Genomic DNA, 16,412 nt, shown 5'->3' with positions numbered 1-16,412 from the left:
CATCGATTGTCCTCCTTTTCGGCAAAAGGACGGCACTCGTGTTTGAGGTGATTGGGACGAACGGGCTCTGATAGCTGGCATTTCCTTCTCGGTGACAGTAAAACGCGACGACGTGACCGACAACTACACGACAGTTTTTGAGAAAAGTTGAGTGGGGCGATGTTTTATAGGCCGCGTACAACGACGGCAGTTGTGGATGGAAAACCAGGTAAGACTTGCCGGAAGAAACGGAATCAAGGCTCCATCTTCCAGGGCAAAATTATGTGTTCTTTCTTGCGGAAATCATAAAAATCAACGAAATAATTTCGAGATATTCGGTAGGAACAGAAAAAGTGAAACGTCAATACAGGCGCATGAATATATTCATTGCACTGTTGTATGGAGAGCCTTCATATTTTTATGAGGAAACCAAAGATGCAGTGCGATTTATTTAGATGTAAGATTAAAACTTGAACTAATAAAAAAATAAGGGATCTATCAGACATTAGACCACTCGCCATTACTACCATCGATAATATTCATGACTAGTCGGCTATGTGGGTGGTCACCCCTAATGCATTCCGGTCCCATATGTAACGACACCACAGAACATCGTTCCTCTTCTCCCTCACACCTCACCCGTTCCACAGTACTCCCATCATTGATTTATTACGAGAAACCAACATTAAACGACTGGTGTATCGCATTTGTAATTAACTAAATCACCATCGCATTTGTCTCCATCTGTCTTGGTGCCTATGGTTGATGGGTGCAGCTCCTTCGTACGACGAATTGTTCTCCGCCAGGAACTGTTGTGGCTGAATCAGGACATTACGACCGACTAACCACGTGCCTACACAGTGGTATTGAACAACGGAAGGACACCCAATAAGACAACTACCGCCAGTCAGCAGTGCGTGAAGTGTGCAAACATCAGCACCATTCACCACCAAATGGAACGACCATGGTGGCTGATTTGGCTAACAAGTTGCAGGAAATGTTCTTGGTTCGAAGTCCGCTCATCATGCACGACCTGCCATAAATGATGAGACCGGTGTGCTGCCCAACCAGCCGGCGATGTTGCACCTTGTGTCAGTCACAGTCGCTCTGCATGTGTGAATTTGGTCAACAGCACGTTTGAATGTCTTCCGAGGAGGGCAATGGAAATGGGGTTTCCATTGTATGCGGTTGAGATTTGGCTGATGGCTTAGCAGGGATGGTAGAATTGTGTGAGTTCATAGGCCGCTGCAAATATTTTTTGAAGATTAACTCTGGATTTAAAGGGGAAAGGGAAAAAACATTGCTCCAAGCTTTAAAAAATATACTTATCTGGTTAATGATTAGAGAAAATGCGTAACATGACTTTTTAATGATCCCACTTTGTTTACATCTACACGGAGAAAAAAGAGTTCCCAAAATCGTGAACACCCTTTCATGAAATTGGGAACCACGAACAATGTGTTCAAATTCCATGGTACGTTTTTGAAAATCGTACCATGGCATTTGAACACTTTGTTCGTGGTTCCCAACTTAATGAACGGGTGTTCACGATTTTGGGAGCTCTTTTTTCTCCGTGTACAAAATACGAGACTGTTCAAGCACAAGCATGACTTTTTTTTCTGGTAAATGAGCTGTTTTATAAACATTATATACAGCTTCTGGATCGACTCCATAAACAATATCCATTGATAATTATAAAAAGTTCTCGCCTTCAAATTTCATTAGATTTTTTGTTTTCTACTCCAGGTTCTCAAAAGCCACACAGTTTTCAATCTTGTAAAAAAAAATATTGTTAATGATCGATAACAATACTCTCTACTTTTGGCGAACAGTAAATTTGTTCCATTTTGACAGTTCAAAATTTAGGCCGTTTTGCGAATCACTATTTAGCACCCAGATACTAACTAATCTATTAATTGTTTATCATTTTATTTGAGATTGCGGATTTGTGGGCATCTGTGTTGAAATGTCTTGGCTAATTTCGATAACATTGATATTTGATACCGATATCGCCAAAACTCGTATAATTATGTAAACGTCCTCCCGGCGGAACCTTGTTTGAAAGCACAGGCACTCCAGGTTGTGGACTCTACCCAAGTAACATTTTAAGCTTTATCAAAGCTGCCACAACCGCTATAAAACCTATCAGCCAAAACCAAAATTAAAACCCCTTAGTCGTAACAAACTCCCCAGAACCTTGATAAACCCCACTTAAAACCCCAAAAGGACCTCCGCAAAAGGTTGTTACGGCCTATTTATAAAACCTACATAGGAGTTCAAGGCTTTACAACTGAATCCTAACAACATCCTCAAAGCCTTGATAAAACCTTTGTTAAAACCTAGTCAGGAGTTATGGAAAAATGACATTTCATACGTCTTCAAACGTCTTATGTCAAATAGGTTTTATTTTGGCAAAAATATGTCTTCGTCTTGCCAAATGAAATTATGGAGATGGTTGTCAAAAATGGCGATGATAAATAATAGATATTAGAGCTTATCCAAATAATTTGAAAGCTTATTTCTCACAATTAATGGCTCAAATTCAGCTGTGGTTGAAATTTTATTGATAAATGTAGGGGAGATAGAGCCAAAAAATTCAACTCGCTTCATCAAAAATCAATATTTTTTAATCATAGTGTTTAATGTTAAAAAATATTTTATTGCAATTCTTTGAAAAAAATGTTTAAAAGATTTTTTAACATCTATCGCTGTATAAATCATACCAGAAATTCAGCATAAATGTGTGTTTTCATCAAATTTAAGTCAAATTTTTCAGTTTTCAATTTTTTCAACCAAGATGGCGGTCAATCATATTCAATCAGAGCACGCGTCTAGCGCCATATTTATGCACTGCTATTTGGCCGCGATAAATGCACTTTAAGGAGCTTATGGTTTTAAGTGAGCTTTTTACATGCCTAATGGCACTTGACAGCTACAACACCCTAGGTTTTAACAAAGCATGCGATAAAACCGTTTGGCATGGAATTGCCATCTGGTTTTCAAGCCTCTGTTAAAACTTTCATAAAACCTTATTGAAAGCCATTCGGCTTTTATTTAAACCCGGTTTTATGTCCGAGGCATAAAACCCTGTTAGAACCTATTAATTAGCTCTTGCTTGTTGGTTGCGGTGAATGCCCAAATAAAACTATTAGGCAATCAAGATGCTACAATAAACCCTTAATAAAACTTGGTGGTGGCTAGTTGGTTTAAAAATGTTACTTGGGTACTTTCAAAATGGTCATTTTCTTGCCATGTTTGATACTCGTATGGTCTCGTGATTGTCCAACCGATAGAACCTTCATTGAGGGCATTGGCCACATCGGAATGAGGCTAATATCCTTCAAAATAGGTCCCGAATCATTTCGGTGGTCCGTTGAGCCATCTAGTAGTCTGCCACATGTTTCACAGATCTATTTTCTCAAAAACGTCTTTAACTTTGAGTACCGTAAACCGGGATGATTTCGATAGGTTTTGGATTTTCCCACAAAATGAAGAGTTCAAATTAAATCAGACGGAATGGTATGGAATTATAACCACCAACATTCAAAAACCTATCTGGGCCAGTCTCCGCCAACTCTTTGATTTGCGTGAAACTTTGTCTCTACACGGAGAAAAAAAGAGTTCCCAAAGTCGTGAACAAGCGTTCATGAAAATGGGATTTCCATGGGAAGTACGTCTTCTGGCCGGACAAGGCGTCTTCCCGTTAAGCCAGCAAAACGCTGGATCATCTTGAGCAGAAAATATCCCGTACGTTCCTAAAGTAAGGAACTCGACCACCTGGCTATAGTGCCGTCCAATTGAGGATTTTCCGGCTCCCTGAATGCCCTTAAGTGTTCAAGAATAATTTGCGGGCCAAGGATACGAATCAGTTGACCACGATGATCCTGGAAGTGGACTTCAGAGCCGTTAAGCGCTCTTTTGAAAACATCGCGACTAAATTGCGTCTTACGGTTGATCAGGACCTTTTAAATAATAATCCATGACGTTTTCTTGAAGAACATACTATCTACTGGATTCGTAAAAAAAAACTTTTCTATTACTTATATGTGACTGATAAAAATCTCATTTGTTTGTTGAACACCCGTTAGTTCCCCTACAAGAGATACATTAGAATCCCCAGAGTCTTACGTCGAAGTGACTAACGACGGAGTTTCCAACCAAAAAGAGCGCTTCCCAAACACGGACGGAAATATCAAGAACCTAATTTGAGGTGAAAATCACCCAAGGAACGCGACCAGTGTTGGTTGCGAAAAAGAGGCGAAGTAGTGGGCCGACGCAGATATAATATAACAGAATGCGCGTCATTGCTCTGACCATCGCGGGCCTTAGCTGTAGGATGACGGCGTATGTCCCCAAAAAGAACTTTGCCAAGACCGGTTACCTTCAACCTCCTCTGAACTGCTTGCTCCACAGTTGTGCACAATATTGTGTGTTGAGATCAGGGTTGCGAATGAGCGAGCGCTCACGGAAGGCTTGCTCGCTCCAGCTGGAGCGTGAGTTTTTATCAGGTAGCTCGTGCTCGCTCACGCTCACCGGAGCGTTTTGCGCTCACGTGAGCTGGTGAGCGAAAGTAGGTAGTAATTTTTCCCTGTTGAAGCATCTGCCTGTTTGAAACGAAGTTTCTAGAACTATCTCAGCACAGGCAGCAAAAACAAACAAGAAAGGTGGTCAAACAAACAAAAGTATGCAATAAAATGGATTTAGTCGGCGAACCGAAATATACGTTCTATTTTAAATTCAGAATTAGGCAAGGGGCAGAATGATTCACTCTTGAGTTAGCTAACAAAGAGCTAATTCATTCTTAATGTACAAATTCATTGACGTGAAGAGATTCACTGATATATACAAACACATGAATTAATTGACAAATTATGTTTATTTTATGTTTTTAGAATCCGACGTTTTGATTCAAGGCGGTTTTAAAAACACAAAAAAGCAAAAAAAAAAATAAAATTTGTTTATTGGACCTTTAAAAAAAAATCAGCAGTAAGCTTTAGAAATGTTATAATCATCCCTCATATTCGGAACATTTTAGAGAATGTCCATATTCAAAAATCATTTATTGAATCTGTAATTGAATATTTTCAGAGAAGTATTAAATATAATTTACTTGGGGGAAGAGGAGCCACCCTTTATGTGGTAAAACAAAACAATGACAATTTATATTATTTCATTCAAATTGGTTATTTCAAACACTAGCAATTTGAAGTCTTTTTTGTAAAAAGAGAACTGTGTCAACAATTTTACCCTATTTTCTAGAATGAGAAAGAGATAGATTAACTTTAGTTTTCCAAGCACTGAACGATTTATTAAACGGCTTGTCTCTTTTTAATGTTTGCTCATTCTGACCCGCACGCTGGAAAGGTAGTCAACAAACTGTTAAGGTACATAAAACAGTTTAATGTTATTTTTAAATCAACCAAGCACACAACATTGAATCGAACTTCCGCAGCATAAATCTTCTTGAATTAATTAATTGTTTTTCAAGTTTTCAGTCCTTTTTGTTTACGCGCTCATACCCTTCCCCCAGCAATTGTCTCTGCTTACCTTAACTATTATTATGGTAAGGCCGATTAATTCGAAAATATTGATTTATATTTTCAACTCTGACTGTAGGTTTCCAATATGGTTTGACCCTTGCGAATCCAATTTATTATTCACAAACATTGTTAATGAAAATAAGCTATTCCAATTAAAATATAAAAAAATGCTCCTAAGTCATATTTCCACTGACATGCTGCGTCTTAAGCAAAAGATCTAACTACACACAAAAAAATATTTTCGAATGTTACATCATTTATGATGTAACACTTTTGCACGTCATTAAACATTTAAATTTAAATGCAATTTGATGTAAATTTGCGACAAATTATACGTAAAAACATGATTTTACGTTTGATTCAACCGTTTACGTCGAATCTCAAGTTTACATCAACTGAGTTTACGTGTGATTCATTTTTTCCGTTTCGAGTAAATTCACATATTTTTTTCTGTGTAGGATTGAAAATCAAAAACTTTCTCAAAAACGTAAAACGATTCGCGATATTTCCAAAGTGAGCGCTCCGTGAGCGAAAAATGAGCGCGAGCGCGAGCGTGGGGCAAACGCGAGCTGAAAAAATCGGAGCAAACGTGAGCGCGGGCAAACGTGAGCTAGCTCGCGCAGCGCTCCTCCTCACGAATGAGCGAAAAATGAGCGCTCACGAGCGCGTGAGCGCGTGAGGAACGCAACACTGGTTGAGATCTTCCCTCCACATCCGTACGACGATTTTAACGCCATCTGGTTCTCCTCTGGCTGTTGCTTGTGTTGGTTCAACGGTTCTTGAATTTCTTCCTTACTGCTCCTCGCTGCTGCTGCCTGGCTCGAGTGCTCGTTCCGAAATGACTCGCGCATGCGAAGTGTGGCTGCTTATATTGCGATAGAGTGGGAGACTGGGACAAAATGTACATAAATACAGTCTATAGCAGTGTTTCCCAAAGTGGGAAACTGGGCCCCACTGGCGAGTTTCTGGATTGGCCTTGGAAAAATTTCACTTCGGATAATCGATCGAAGATTTGATTTGGCGATAAGGAAACAGAGACGGAAACGGCAACGAAAATCCGGCTTGTTTACCGCGACGCGAACCGTTCAAATTCTCCAAAGCAACTGTCAAACATCTCTATTCGTTAAAATTAATTTAGTTTTTAATATAGTTGTAAAATTGTAAATATAATTAATAATAAGGTGAAGATTTGTAAATATAATTAAAAACTAAGTGAAAAAGTGTAAATATATATAATCAACTCGAAGATGGATAACAATCAGCAAGAAATCAACATTCAGGAAGGAGAAATGATGAATGAAGATGCCCCTGCAAACGCTGAACAGCTTGGAATTGGAGATGATCAATCAAATATTGTAATGTATTTTCCATCAAATGAGCAAACTATCGAAGCAGGACAAGAATACGTTATGCTTCTTGACGATGATCAAAATGTTCAACAGTACAGAATAGTAAATGTAGTTGGATCGGGAGTTGAACAAGTTCAGGGAGTGTCTGTTACACCGGCCGAAAGTCCTGACGAGCAAGGTGCGGAGAACGAAGAAAATGACATGAACGAAAAAGCGCTCGAAGAATACGAAGACCAAAAGATGTGGCCGAATTGGTTTCTAGAATTCGAGGACGAAGAAGGAAAATACATAAATCCAGAAGATTTTCCTCAGTGGTACTTTGACTTTCTGCACGATGCTAAATTCGAGAAGGGATTTTGCTTCCAACCTGTTAAAAGTTTAAGTAACATCTACAGGCTTGGAGATTGCATGTATTGCAAAAAAAAGGTTTATCCTTTTCAAAAAAAGGAAGATAACTGGATTTATAATCTAACAACCATGAAAACCCACAAAGAAAAGTGTGTTTGTTGTCGCAAGGCGATTGAAGATAAGAAGAAAAATAAGAAAATTGCAATGCAAAATACAAACATTGCACACATACTGAACGATATTTCAGAATCTGATGATGAAAGCTACCCTGATTGGTTTAAAATTTTCAGTAAAAACAAAAATCTGATAAAATCCAAATATTTCAAACCGATGAAACAGAACATAACTACAAAGAGGTGGACCGCTGGCCAGACCCCAAGATTTTTCCCATCGAGATCTTCCAGCTCATATGAAGAAGTTCCAATCTTTTTCTTAATTTTGCATGGTAAATATTGTGAACCGTATTTTGCGTTTTAGTTGTCAGCTGCACTAGACTGTTTCATGTTGCGTCTGTAGACAAACTGGTCCTCGGAAAATGCTTTCGCGAACTGCCGAGTTCTAAGGTTCGGTTTCGTGACTCGTCGCTGGCCTTGGCCAAATTTCTGTGAACCACATCGTGTATCCGGCTAAACATTTCCCTTCGGCGTTTTTTCCGTGTAGTTTTTAAGAGCAACTAAAGTAACCATATAAACTGATGTTAAGTGTAGTTAATCAAAAGGTTGTAGAAATTCAACGATGGGTTGATTCAAGTAACATGAAGTTCACGTCCGTGTTAGGGATGTGTTTTTTTGGTGGCCAATTTTATGCTTTCTAGGAACTTGAGCTTCTAGTTGGTGGTAGGGAAGCGCTCATTTGGCTTGCAAATGATGACAATGTCAATGAGAAAATTGCTAAGTAAAGTTCAAATCGATTATGCAAAAATCTTATAATTTCGATTTGTCTGGACTGCGGTCTACTTTTTTAGGAGTGTTGCCCCCATTTGCAACAACTTTTCTGAAGCTCCAAAACTTTGTCTTTTTTTCGGATAATCCATTTTCACTTAATTTTGCAATCTAAACCACCGTGCACTGGCACTGAAAACACCTACTGCAGCACAAATTCTTACGAAAAGACCCAGTGAATCGATATAATCCCCAATTCTAACGCAAGTATATGCTAAGCCAAGATGACTCCCTCTTAATGGGTTGCAGGTATAGCTGACGATGCTCCGAACTTCCTCGCCGGAAATGGAAATCTTGTGGAACTCTCACACACGCGACACAACAGTGGAAGAGATAGAAAGCCTATTTAATTAATTGCAATTATGTTAATTGAATCTGAATACTCCTCATAGGATGTCGTAAAATCTGTCGGGGAATTACGGCACCCATTCGAATATTTCGATGCTCCACACTATAGACAACAGATACCGGTTCGAAGCTTTGTACCATCAGACCAAGCTCAATACAGGCCAGGATTTCAGGTTTTGCGTGCGTTGCAGGTCGATCTCTCCCCAGAGCCTACATCGCAAACTCGATGACACTTTGGTATTAAAAATTAAATTAAATTGCCAGCCGATTCCTGCGACGATGAACGACGAAGCACGCTGGTAGAACATGGATTTGTGCCCCGAATGAATGTGTTAGCAGCACCTGTTCACAGAGCCGGAATCCGAAATCCCTCCGCTGCTCGGGGCCGGTGCACGTGAGCGAAATCCGTTGACAACGGCCCATTATGAATGCTGATGACTGCTGACGGTTTCCACGCGAAATCGACCACTCAAAATCCGGACCATTCCCGATCTTCATAAAACTTGCTGGATCGTTAATACTACTCAAATCAACAACTCCTGTGCATTCAGTTTGGTAATTCACAATGGCATTTGAATTTTAGGAACTTTTTTGGTTTTAATTTTTTTGTAATTACGTTTAAATTGAATTAATCATATCGTTCGAAGGAGATGTTCAAAAAAATCGATCGAAAGTGTGTTTTAACGGAAATCGTGCGCTCTTTTCAATGAGGCTATTTCCAATAGCCTAAACTTTCATTTTTGATCAAAAAACGGCCAAAAATCGAACTTTTTTCGAAAATCAGACTGAATACACCCTTTGATGCAATTTTTGCCATTACCGTTCGAAAGAGCGGACAATTTCCTACTTTTCTTCCATAGACACCAAGTTGGAGCGATAGCGTTTTCGAGTAGTTTAAAAAAAAACCCTTTTTTAGTTTTTTTTTATTTTTTTTCCAAAAAGCTAAATTACATGTTTTATGGCAAATTTTATAACAGATCTAATTTTTAAACATGAAACAAAGATCTGCTTCCGTGTTTTTGAGTTTTATCTTGAAGTACCGGTTTCAAATACATATAAAAGGAACGAAATTATTACTAAAGATAACCAAACAAGGTGCACTTAAAATAACATTTCCTGAACCACTTTTGTTATGGAAAAATGTTTATCTCACTCGTCGGTGTTGTTAATACCTGCAAAATAGTTTAATTTTTCCTAATTTTTCGGGTTATTATGGTGGTTCCTGTCGCGTCAGGGCGGTTCAAAGATGACCATTTTGAGTATTTTTTTAATAATCATTGTCAAACGCCGTTTCAACAAAACTCATGCGTATTTTTCCTTGAAAACCTTTCTTTTACAAACCGGATAACTATAGTTGGCTGAAAAAATGTCAAGTAAGTCAAGGTTTTTGAAATATGTGTTGTTTTTTTTTGCAAAATTGCCATAATTCCCAATAGTTTTTTTTTCCTATTTTATGGGTCATTAGGGTGGTTTTTGACAAATCAAAAATTCTGGGTAGGATTTAATCTTATTTTAATTGTAGAAAAAAACACGTTGACAAATTATTGAACATCTTACAATATTCTGCTAAGGACTAAGGAATAAAAATGTTGTATTTACGGTGTTCCAATACAACAATTTCCTACGCAAACAGCTTGGCCTAACTCTAAAGTGCTCGGATCGGCTTCAAATTTTCGGAATTCTCTACCCAAAATAGTTTTATACATAATTTTTGTTAGGTCATTTGGGTGGTTCCTGCCGCGTCAGGGTGGGCCATAAAATGGGAATTATGGCGATTTTGCAAAAAAAAAAAACACATATTTCAAAAAACTTGACTTACTTGACATTGTTTCAACCAACTATAGTTATCTGGTTTGTAAAAGGAAGGTTTTCAAGGAAAAATACGCATGAGTTCTGTTGAAACGGCGTTTGACAATGGTTATTTAAAAAATACTCAAAATTGTCATCTTTGAACCGCCCTGACGCGACAGGAACCACCCTAATAACCCGAAAAATTAGGAAAAATTAAACTATTTTGCAGGTAACAACACTGACGAGTGAGATAAACATTTTTCCATAACAAAAGTGGTTCAGGAAATGTTATTTTAAGTGCACCTTGTTTGGTTATCTTTAGTAATAATTTCGTTCCTTTTATATGTATTTGAAACCGGTACTTCAAGATAAAACTCAAAACACGGAAGCAGATCTTTGTTTCATGTTTGAAAATGGGATCTGTTATAAAATTTGCCATAAAACATGTAATTTAGCTTTTTGGAAAAAAATAAAAAAAAAAATGAAAAAAGGTTTTTATTTTAAAACTACTCGAAAACGCTATCGCTCCAACTTGGTGTCTATGGAAGAAAAGTAGGAAATTGTCCGCTCTTTCGAATGGTAATGGCAAAAATTGAATCAAAGGGTGTATTCACCCTGATTTTCGAAAAAAGTTTGGTTTTTGGCCGTTTTTTGATCGAAAATGAAAGTTTAGGCTTTTGGAAATATTTTCATTGAAAAGAGCGCACGATTTCCGTTAAAACACACTTTCGATCGATTTTTTTGAACATCTCCTTCAAACGATATGATTAATTCAATTTAAACGTAATTACAAATAATTTTAAACTAAAAAAGTTCATAAAATTCAAATGCCATTGTGAATTACCAAACTGAATGCACAGGAGTTGTTGATTTGAGTAGGATAAACGATCCAGCAAGTTTTATTAAGATCGGGAATGGTCCGGTTCAAAATCATATTTTTTTGGTCGATTTCGCGTGGAAACCGTCTGCTGCTAATAGATTCGCTAATTTGCAAGAGGGCGACGACGACGACGACGGTAATCTGCGGGGTTGTCTTCGAAGGTGACACCGGGATGGTTCAATTGAATTGCGGGATTTGGCTTTGTAAGAAAAGGGCTGTCTAAAGATGGAGAAATCCATTAGGGTAGAGTGTTTAGTAGAGTTGTACGATTTTGAATGAGAAAAGGTACTTATTATGGCAATTTTTAAGCGCTTTGCCATTTTTGCGATTCATTCAAATATCATTGCGATTTTCAGGATTGAAGCTCTTACTCAGTCAGGAAGACAAACTAAAACTACAAAATCCAAAATTGGAAACCAACTCATCGCGACAACTCTAACAAATTACTGCTCCCTCGCCACGTCTACATCGATTTATTCCGACACTAATTTCTCCCAAGTACCCTCAAAACTTACTAATGCCGGAATAATTAACAAACAGTGCTCCGTAATCACTTGGTAATTTCTCCTACCAGGAATAACTTCCCGCATAAAAAAGTACCATATAAAAACTTTTTTTCATATGGTAATTGAACTTTAAACTATATTGTTACTACCATTTCCAAAAATGTTTGACTACTATTTTAAAAATGGTATTTATATGGTTGGCATGAATTTTTACTATCTTACAAATGGTTTAACCATCTGGCATAAGGGTGGTTAGCAATGGTAACCTTAAAAAACTCAGTACTATTTTCGTCAAAAAACTGTTTGTTGTATGGTAAATAAATGGTTTAAGTACTATTTGGCAAAAAGTAACCTTAAATCAAACAGTTCACAAATAGTTTAATATAGTTAAATTTTAATTTTGGGAAATTGAAAAAACGATTTCACAAATAGTTACCATTTCTCAAAGTGTCATTGTATGATCCAATATGGTAATCAAATGGTAATTTTTTATCCGGGTTATCTGTTCTAGGACCAACAGAGGACAGAGCCGACGCTCGTCGGCAAGGCACAAAAGGCACAACAACTTGGTCCGTCGTAACGTTCGTACGCTAAAGCAGTTGAAATAACTTTTCTGCTTTTGGGGCAAAACAACCACGTGTACGCTCTTGCCGCGTACAAAAAGCGCACGAAGTGAACGGGGTTTGGACGACACTTCACAACAACCACGTGGAGTCGGGAGGGGACACAAACTTGGTGGCCATCGTAAATGTTTGTCGCGTCTCGTGCCGCGCCACGGTTGGTGAGCTGCTGCACGTGGACTTGCACACGTGCGATAGTTTGGAGGCGTTAATCCAGTTTCGTGTATGGCGACGGCGATGGTAAATTATGTTGCCACCCGGTGTGCATTTGCGCAGACTGTGTGAAAGACAGTCTTTAAACCTAAAAGTGGGATTGTTTTGGTGCAGCTGGAGTATGGAACGGTTGTTCAAGTTTACTACGACAAATTATGGCAACATTGTTTCTAGGCAATGTCTTAGGTCCATCAAATCTTGAGGAGAACTTGCATTTGCACTTATTTTATTTGGATTTCATGTTTTGCTAAAAATTCCAATCCAAGAAGTGTAGAACCTGTCTTTTCTGCCAGGTAGCAGAATTTAGAGTCCATAAGGGCACAATAAAATCGTTTGAAGGTCTTTTGATAACCTATCCACAACACATAAGTGAGATCCGGCTTTATCAAATACAAATACATAATGAAGACTTAGTGTTGATAACTTGAGACATAGGGGAACAGCATCTAATTCCAGCGTGCCTCTAATGTTGTCACATCAGCACTTTGACATTCGATTACAGCTCATTAAAAACGTTTTCAATTGAAATCGAGTGATAAATAGCTCAATAAGAAGTGAGCAAGCAAGTTTCTATCAAAAGTTGTGCAAAATTAGATGTTTATATAGTGAAAATCAGCAAATTGGACGGAGTTAGGAGCGAGTCATATTATTGATACGAACATAGTTTCCATACAAATAAATGAGACCCGACTTCAAAAAGTACATAAATATTACATAAGTAGCCATAACTTGGGAAACTGTTGCCAGACTTTTGGACTCTTTTGGAAGGTCTTTTGATTACATCGTTCAACAATAAAATCAAATGTTTCCTGTCTTAAAGTGTCATGTGTTCATAGTAGAATTTCACCTTTTTTGATCATTCTGGAAATTTCTGAAAAGTTGGCATTTGATGTCCTCTAAAACATATCAAAAAACAGATAAAATTAAAAATAGTGTTTTTTTTTTGCAAAGTAAGTTCAAGTGACAAAAAGTTAAATTAAAAATCACACGTGTATCATTATTTGCAGTTTAGTCCATATCCATACCTACAACTTAGCCGAAGACACCAAATCGATCAAAAAATTTCTTCAAAAGATACAGGAGCAATTCTCTACAAAACCGGCCGATTTCGACCATTTTTATTTTTTGTATTTTTTGATTTGGCTCAAACTTTGTGGGGGCCTTCCCTATGACCAAATAAGCCATTTTGCATCATTAGTTTGTCCATATAAATTTCCATACAAATTTGGCAGCTGTTCATACAAAAATGGTACGTAAATATTCGAAAATCTGTAACTTTTGAAGGAATTTTTTGATCAATTTGGTGTCTTCGGCAAAGTTGTAGGTATTGTTAAGGACTATTTAGAAAAAAATAGGTACACGGAAAAAAATTTCCCGATTTTTTTATTCACTTTTTTTCACAAAAACTCAAATTCCCAAAATAAGTATTTTTTGATTTTCGAGATTTTTTGATATGTTTTAGGGGATAAAAATCCGCAACTTTTGAGCTATAGAGAAACATGGTCAAAAAATCTGCCGCCGAGTTATGATTTTTTGAAAAACTGGTGATTTTTGGAAAAATCGAAATTTCATACATAAAATTTTTTTGACCTCATTTTTTATGCAAAATTGAATTTGCAATCGAAAATTACTTTACAGATTTTTCGATAAAGGGCCGATAAAATTGTCTAAGAGACATTTAAGATTGGACCTCTGGTTGTTGAAATACAGCGGCTTAAAGAAAAAGAAACACGAAAATTGAAGTTTTCTAAGTCTCACCCAAACAGCCCACCATTTTCTAATGACGATATCTCAGCAATTAATGGTCCGATTTTCAATGTTAATACTTGAAAAATTCGTGAAATTTTCCGATCTTTTCGAAAAAAAAATATTGAGCAATTCCAGCTCAAATCAGGAATTTTTCTGGTACTTTTGTACCCGACCCTCTCCGATTTCAATGAAACTTTTTAAACATGTTATCCTAGGCCTATATAAGCCATTTTTGTGTATATGGAGCCAATAGTACTCGAAAATAACATTTGAGAAGGGCGTAAGGTATTTAAATATTTTTGTATTTTGCAATTTAAAAATTACTGTATCTCGAAGCCATTGCGTCGTATCAAAAAGTGGTCAAAGACAAACTTGTAGGAAATTGGACGGGCTATCTGAAAAAAATACACTGAAACAAAAATACACGCCAGTTCTATGAGATTTTTTGATTTTTAAGTTTAAAACTTAAATTTAAAGGTGTTGTCACGATTTTTTTTCGTTCAAAATTTTTGAGGAAATAGCCTAAGATGTTACCAAAAGACTGATGAAAAATGCAGGATGGTATGTCTCTCTTAAAAAAAAAACAAAAATCATTTACTAAAACTGTTTTTTTGAAAAGTGCTCTAAACGTCAAAATTTTAAAAAACCCATAGTGGGAATCGATTCCCCAGACAATTTTACATAAAAGTCTCCATATTGACCATTGTCCTATGTCCAATCCTTGGGAAGATACAGCGGTTTTAAAAATAAAAATGATGAAAAAATGGGTTTTTTGGTGGTTTTTGGCAATTTCTATATGACAGTTTTGGTTTTTCAGTCTCGTAAATATTTTTACCGGAAAGCTCGTCCAATTTCCCATAAGTTTGCCTTTGACAGCATTTCAATTGGATGTAAGGGCTTACAGTTATAAGCTTAATTACATTGTTAATAACTGAAAAGAGAATATTTTTTTCAGTGTGGTAGAAACCTGGATAGTAAATTAGCTTACGTAAATATCAAAACGAGTCAAATCAAAAAGCTATCAAAGGCAAACTTATGGGAAATTGGACGAGCTTTCCGGTAAAAATACTGAAAAACCAAGTCTGTCATATAGAAATTGCCAAAAACCACCAAAAAACCCATTTTTTCATCATTTTTATTTTTAAAACCGCTGTATCTTCCCAAGGATTGGACATAGGACAATGGTCAATATGGAGACTTTTATGTAAAATTGTCTGGGGAATCGATTCCCACTATGGGTTTTTTAAAATTTTGACGTTTAGACCACTTTTCAAAAAAACAGTTTTAGTAAATGATTTTTGTTTTTTTTTTAAGAGAGACATACCATCCTGCATTTTTCATCAGTCTTTTGGTAACATCTTAGGCTATTTCCTCAAAAATTTTGAACGAAAAAAAATCGTGACAACACCTTTAAATTTAAGTTTTAAACTTAAAAATCAAAAAATCTCATAGAACTGGCGTGTATTTTTGTTTCAGTGTATTTTTTTCAGAAAGCCCGTCCAATTTCCTACAAGTTTGTCTTTGACCACTTTTTGATACGACGCAATGGCTTCGAGATACAGTAATTTTTAAATTGCAAAATACAAAAATATTTAAATACCTTACGCCCTTCTCAAATGTTATTTTCGAGTACTATTGGCTCCATATACACAAAAATGGCTTATATAGGCCTAGGATAACATGTCTAAAAAGTTTCATTGAAATCGGAGAGGGTCGGGTACAAAAGTACCAGAAAAATTCCTGATTTGAGCTGGAATTGCTCTATTTTGAAAAAAAATAAATCAAGACTAACATTTTAAAAGGGCCAAACATTGAATATTATGCCCATTAAAAATGTTAGTATTGATTTAATTTTTTTAAAAATATTTTTTTCGAAAAGATCGGAAAATTTCACGAATATTTCATGTATTAACATTGAAAATCGGACCATTAATTGCTGAGATATCGTCATTGGAAAATGGTGGGCTGTTTGGGTGAGACTTAGAAAACTTCAATTTTCGTGTTTCTTTTTCTTTAAGCCGCTGTATCTCAGCAACCAGAGGTCCAATCTTCAATGTCTCTTAGACAATTTTATAGCAAATTTTCTGAACTTTTCAAAAAAAAATATTTTTAGAAATGGTCACTCATGGTCACTATTTTTAAAAATTG

General features: G+C 36.7%; 1 protein-coding gene across 1 annotated transcript in view; it reads left to right on the top strand.

The window, feature by feature from the left end:
• LOC120417471 (aldehyde dehydrogenase, dimeric NADP-preferring-like) overlaps window positions 1-16,184 on the top strand; it is a 305,803-nt gene extending 289,619 nt beyond the window's left edge. Inside the window, exon 11 of the transcript XR_008212332.1 lies at window positions 16,169-16,184. The gene's annotated coding sequence lies outside the window, so the exon portion shown is untranslated. The remainder of the gene's footprint in view (window positions 1-16,168) is intronic.
• The last annotated feature ends 228 nt before the right edge of the window (window positions 16,185-16,412 follow it).

The sequence above is a fragment of the Culex pipiens genome, chromosome 3, assembly GCF_016801865.2.
Source record: "Culex pipiens pallens isolate TS chromosome 3, TS_CPP_V2, whole genome shotgun sequence".
NCBI lineage: Eukaryota > Metazoa > Arthropoda > Insecta > Diptera > Culicidae > Culex > Culex pipiens.
This window is presented reverse-complemented; position numbering and strand designations above follow the sequence as displayed.